This window comes from Mizuhopecten yessoensis, unplaced genomic scaffold, assembly GCF_002113885.1.
Source record: "Mizuhopecten yessoensis strain PY_sf001 unplaced genomic scaffold, ASM211388v2 scaffold8123, whole genome shotgun sequence".
NCBI classification, from domain to species: domain Eukaryota; kingdom Metazoa; phylum Mollusca; class Bivalvia; order Pectinida; family Pectinidae; genus Mizuhopecten; species Mizuhopecten yessoensis.
In genome coordinates this window covers 1,853,125-1,860,000 of record NW_018407390.1, presented here as the reverse complement: position 1 = coordinate 1,860,000, position 6,876 = coordinate 1,853,125, and positions in this window count along the sequence as shown.

Sequence of the window (6,876 nt, the reverse complement as noted above, 5' to 3'; positions counted from 1 at the left end):
GTGTTCGTGAGAAATTCAATGTTTTCTTTTCCATCCCTACATCGTCACGGTGCTGGTCACAGTGTGTCTACTGTGGGGCTCCTCACAGGGAATCTCACTATCTGTAGAAAAAAAAGTTTGACCGATGCTTTGTTTTAACAATGGTGTTATTGATAATAAACAAAAGAAATAGTTTGAACTTAATTGTTTTTTACTGCAATTTGGGTGAGTAGTTTTATCAGTGGACTCGGGATGTATTTAATTTGTAATTGACTTTTTTATTCAATTTTTAATAATCACCTGCATCAGTTCAGTCCAGCTGTGCACAACCGACATCAACTTCCGGGGGAAATTCCTTTCTGGGTACGTGCATTTTACTAACTGAAATAAATGGGGAAAGCGACAGACTTGAATACATGGGTGGTATATGTCTGAACTTTATCAATGGAAAAGCCGGTCACCAGTCATGCGGTTTACATATATCATACCGACAAACAGCAATCTAGTGGATTGTATTGCAGATCCCAAAGAAAATAACCGTCCATGTGGAACGATCACTGCGACAGGTTCAAAAAGTATATTACAAAGCTTAGTTTCAATGGATTGCGTATGTGTAAACACAAATCAAGTATACGTGATAAAGTCACGTGGTTTATTTTAATTAAGGTTTTAATATTTCATATCGTGCGTCTGTGGTTTACCGTAACTATAAAAAAATGTTGCTGAGTAGTACACGGAAACAATTTTAAAAACATGTTTTCATATATTTTGTTGTTTTGTAATTGTAATTAAATTGATTTTCAATTCGTTTATGGTCGTCGAAATTGAAAAGATTGCATTTTAATTTTTTATTTAAAAAATAATTTTTAATTTGAGATGTGACAATTTGCATATGTCTTATCCAAAATAATAATACATAAAAAGATGCATATTTATTAGTAATAAAGGATTTTTTTTATTAACCAATATATAATAGTAGCATATCGATTAAATAAGACATGTGAGTGTATTTCAAGTATTGTTATGCACAATATTAACGATATTCAACGTCTGTTTTAAGAAACGATTTGCCATAGCGGCCACCTGGATTTTATCTTCGCCGGCACCAGACTTTGATTTTCCGGGACATCGGGTTTTTACCATCGAGGACACCTGGTCTTGACTTTTGAAGAGACCTGATTTAAACATTCGAAATTTGGGGGCTCATGATATTTTTCATTTTGTTATGATAATTATTCTATATCAGACCCACGGTATATACTTCATAAACATAAACACTACAGGTAGCTCTCGTCATAATAAATCCTGTCTAAATGAAACAATAAGACGATACAAAAAAAAATGGAGAATATCCATGTTTTAAAAATGTATAAACTTTTTAAAACAATTTTGGGTTCCTAAACCATAAACAGTGAAATGTTTGGAGGTGGACGTTGCTATGGGTTTAATGTATCTCCTCTTTGGAGCCCCCGGGGACGCGTTCAGATTCAGAAGAGGTATATAATATATGTCTTTTTTTGTTTTGGTGTTCTCTTACTCGCTGATGTTGTCTTTTCGCTACGATTTTGAATTTCGATATATGACTCAGTTCGCTATTTGCATTGCATGCTGGCTCTATTCACTATTATCATTGTATGTTGACACTGTTCACTATTATTATTGTATGTTGACACTGTTCACTATTACCATCGCATATTGACCCTGTTCACTATCACCATTGTATGTTGACACTGTTCACTATTACCATTGTATGTTGACACTGTTCACTATTGCCGTTGTATGTTGACTATGTTCACTATAACCATTGTGTGTTGACACTGTTCACTATCACCATTGTATGTTGACACTGTTCACTATTATCATTGTATGTTGACACTGTTCACTATAACCATTGTATGCTGACTCTGTTCACTATCACCATTGCATGTTGACTATGTTCACTATTACCATTTCATGTTGACACTGTCAACTATAACCAATGTACGTTGACACTGTTCACTATTGCCGTTGCATGTTGACACTGTTCACTATTACCATTGCATGTTGACACTGTTCACTATTACCATTGCACGTTGACTATGTTCACTATTACCATTGTATGTTGACACTGTTCACTTTTACAATTGTATGTTGACCCTGCTAACTATTATCATTGTATGTTGACCCTGTTCACTATTACCATTGTATGTTGACCCTGTTCACTATAACCATTGTATGTTGACACTGTTCACTTTTACCATTTCATGTTGACACTGTCAACTATTACCATTGTATGTTGACCCTGTTCACTATTGCCGTTGTATGTTGACACTGTTCACTATTACCGTTGTATGTTGTCACTGTTCACTATTACCATTGTAGGTTGACACTGTTCACTATTACCGTTGTATGTTGACACTGTTCACTATTACCATTTCATGTTGACACTGTCAACTATTACCATTGTATGTTGACCCTGTTCACTATTGCCGTTGTATGTTGACACTGTTCACTATCACCATTGTATGTTGACACTGTTCACTATTACCATTGTATGTTGACACTGTTCACTATCACCATTGTATGTTGACACTGTTCACTATCACCATTGTATGTTGACACTGTTCACTATTGCCGTTGTATGTTGACTCTGTTCACTATTATCATTGTATGTTGACACTGTTCACTACTACCATTGTATGTTGACCCTGTTCACTATAACCATTGTATGTTGACACTGTTCACTATTGCCGTTGTATGTTGACTCTGTTCACTAGTATCATTGTATGTTGACACTGTTCACTACTACCATTGTATGTTGACCCTGCTCACTATTACCATTGTAGGTTGACACTGCTCCCTATTACCATTGTAGGTTGACACTGTTCACTATCAACATTGTATGTTGACAATGTTTACTATTACCAATGTATGTTGACCCCGGCACCTATTACCATTGTAGGTTGACACTGTTCACTATTACCATTGTAGGTTGACTATGTTCGCTATGACCATTGTATGCTGACACTGTTCACTATAACCATTGTATGTTGACCCTGTTCACTATCACCATTGTATGTTGACCCTGCTCACTATTACCATTGTATGTTGAAACTTTTCACTATTATCCGTGTATATTGACACTGTTCACTATTACCATTGTATATTGACACTGTTCACTATTGCCGTTGTATGTTGACTATGTTCACTATTATCATTGTATGTTGACACTGTTCACTATTACCATTGCATGTTGACCCTGCTCACTATTACCACTGTATGTTGACCCTGCTCACTATTACCATTGTAAGTTGACACTTTTCACTATTACCCGTGTATATTGACACTGTTCACTTTTACCATTGTATGCTGACACTGTTCACTATTGCCGTTGTATGTTGACCCTTTTCACTATCACCATTGTATGTTGACCCTGTTCACTATTGCCGTTGTATGTTGACTATGTTCACTATTACCATTGTATGTTGACACTGTTCACTATAACCATTGTATGTTGACCCTGTTCACTATTACCATTGTATGTTGACACTGTTCACTATTGCCGTTGTACACTGTTCACTATTGCCGTTGTATGTTGACCCTGTTCACTATTACCATTGTAGGTTGACACTACTCACTATCACCATTGCATGTTGACACTATTCACTATAACCATTGTATGTTGACCCTGTTCACTGTTATTGCATGTCATGTTCCCAATACAAACATTTCATTTACAATTGATAGAACGGCTTTATTTTTTATCGAATGCGTAAGAAAGACGAGAAAGTTACATTACAACCAACAATTCTACATTGCTGGATTTAGGGATAATTTCCATATAAATTAAGACGTTGCGTGATACCAGCAACGCATTTAGATACTAATACTATATTTACGAAATCCTGAAGCTAAGGAAGGTTAACGAAACAGGGACAAGGGTACAGGTACCAGAGGGAAGGTAAAATTACATAAAACCAAGGGTCAATACGTGTACATTGGTTTTTAGTTTGGTCAAACATCAACACACAAACAATATGCTTGGAAAAATGTGGATACAACGAATAAGCGGCCATCAACATGAACAGGCATAATGGACAAAAAAAAGAGGTCCATGGGCCTTAATGGTCACCTGATATATTTATACAGAGAGTTGATTTTGTTTTTAACACGAACAGAAATATTATTCACTGACAAAAAACAATAAAACCACTTTATTCAATATCTAGCATACAGATTTTAGACTAAAAAGTATTTGAAACTAGCACCTCTGATTCTAAACAAGGAATATGAAGAAATTTTAACACACTGACTCCTTTGGGCCCCACCCTACAGCCCTTGGGGGTAGGGCTGGCTCAAAATTTTCAAAGTATCAAACTGTCAACTCAGGTTTATAATTTCAATCAAGTTATTAACATGTAATAGTCAAAACATCATTTGCTATTATAAACCATAATAAATTTTGCCCCCCCCCCCCTCCTTCCCCAGGGGGTAAACGTGAGACCCTAGGGTAATAAACCTTAAGATCCTTCCATCTATGAAGAGTGTTTGATTCTACCATATCCGGGTATTGAGAAGAATATTTTTGAAATTTCAGTCAATTCGACCCTCTTTGGCCCCTCCCATCAGCCCCGGGGGGTCAGTCAGGGCTCATACGTGCATACCATCAAGCTGCTATCCAATACTGATAATGCTAACCCAAATTGAATTACTTCCAATGAAAATTAAACAAATGTTGGTCCAAAATGTGATTTCCCTATATAAACTATAGTAAAGTTTACCCCCTCCCCAGTGGTAAACGTGAGACCCCAGAGTCATAAAATTCATAATTTTGGTAGAGCACCTTAAGACCCTTCCATCTATGAAGAGTGTTTGATTCTACCATATCTGGGTATTGAGAAGAATATTTTTGAAATTTCAGTCAATTCGACCCTCTTTGGCCCCTCCCATCAGCCCCGGGGGGGCCAGTCAGGGCTCATATGTGCATACCATCAAACTGCTACCCAATACTGATAATGCTAACCCAAATTGAATTACCTCCAATGGCAATTAAACAAATGTTGGTCCAAAGTGTGATTTCCCTATATAAACTATAGTAAAGTTTACCCCCTCCCCAGGTGTACACGTGAGACTCCAGGGTCATAAAATTCACAAATTTGGTAGAGCACCTTAAGACCCTTCCATCTATGAAGAGTGTTTGATTCTACCATATCTGGGTCTTTGAGAAGAAGATTTTTGAAATTCCAGTCAATTCGACCCTTTTTGGCCCCTCCCATCAGCTCCGGGGGGTCAGTCAGGGTTCATATGTACATACCATCAAACTGCTACCCAATACTGATAATGCTAACCTAAATTGAATTACCTCCAATGGCAATTAAACAAATGTTGGTCCAAAGTGTGATTTCCCTATATAAACTATAGTAAAGTTTACCCCCTCCCCAGGGGGAAACGTGAGAGCCCAGGGTCAAGAAATTCACAATTTTGGTAAAGCACCTTAAGACCCTTCCATCTATGAAGAGTATTTGATTCTACCATATCTGGGTCTTGAGAAGAAGATTTTTGAAATTTTAGTCAATTCAACCCTTTTTGGCCCCGCCCCTCAGGCCCCTGGGGGCCGGGGACCAAACCGGCATCCATTATTGTTGACCTTTGGCCATGAAAGGTTTCTGCAAAATTTCATTGAAATTGGTTTAAGGGTTTTGGAGAGGAAGTCGAAAATGTAATTTATTTACGGACGCACGACGGACGACGACGGACGACGACGGACAAAAGGCGATCGCAATAGGTCACTTGAGACTTTGTCTCTTCTAAACTAAAAAAACCTAAGTGTCAATAAAACGGCAATTCGAACTTAAAATCAATAAAACTACGGCTAGATACAAACAAAGAAAAAATTATCTAAATATGAACAAGGGAATGATTAACATGGAGACCCTTGAAAAGACCATGTGTTCCTGTAAGGTAAGCATCGTCTGCCATTAGGTCCAATCTAAGTTATGTCACGTCCTCGCATCGAGAACGCGGTTTACAAAACCATAAAATATCGACCTTCATATCACATACAGAAATAGCATATTTCTCAATGATATTATAATGACAAGCATAAAAATTGCCCACAGTCTTAATCAACTTTCATCTCTGAAAATAGGATAGGATTCAACAGAAGCAACTCAAAGAGAAAGGCAAAGAATCTAAATGTTTATATGTGTCTGCCTTTGATATCAGCGTTTACCTAGTGTTCCATCGACCGGAAGAATCTTCCACTTGATGTCAACCATCAATGTAAAAATGATTAAGTTAATGAGATTTCTCTCTCGTTGTATGTCAAACATATTTGTTTTATATTCTAAAATCTAAATCATATTGTTTTTGTTTGTTTGTTATATGACAAGGTTGGAAATCTAGTACACGTACATGCATCCTATGTGAGTCCACAAAGGTAATGTATTACGTCGTTATGTTGAATTAATATTCCCTACAAGCCTTGTCCTATGAATTGCTCCACCAAGACATCCTGTGTATAATACATGCGTATATTTGCGATATATAAATAAAGCAGGATTAAATTAATTTGAAATCATGAATATAAAGCAGCGGAAAGGGAAACTTAGCTTACAACACTGTTTTTATAGTTTGATTAGGTGTGTCATTTGATATGTGTCTTTTTCGGCGTCCGCTGAATAGACAAGACCTGTGTAGGAAGGTATCGTGCACTGGGTATAAATTACTTTGAGAAATTGTGATAATTATTTGCCCTTTTGTGTCTCTCATAATCTAATATAGAAACATATGCAGGACGAATAACAATAAATTATTCATTTTGAAAATTTCAAAATTAGCAATTTTGCAGCTTTTGTAAAAACAAACATTTTGATATAACAAGCATATTTTTAAAAATGATAATCAACGCAGGTAAAA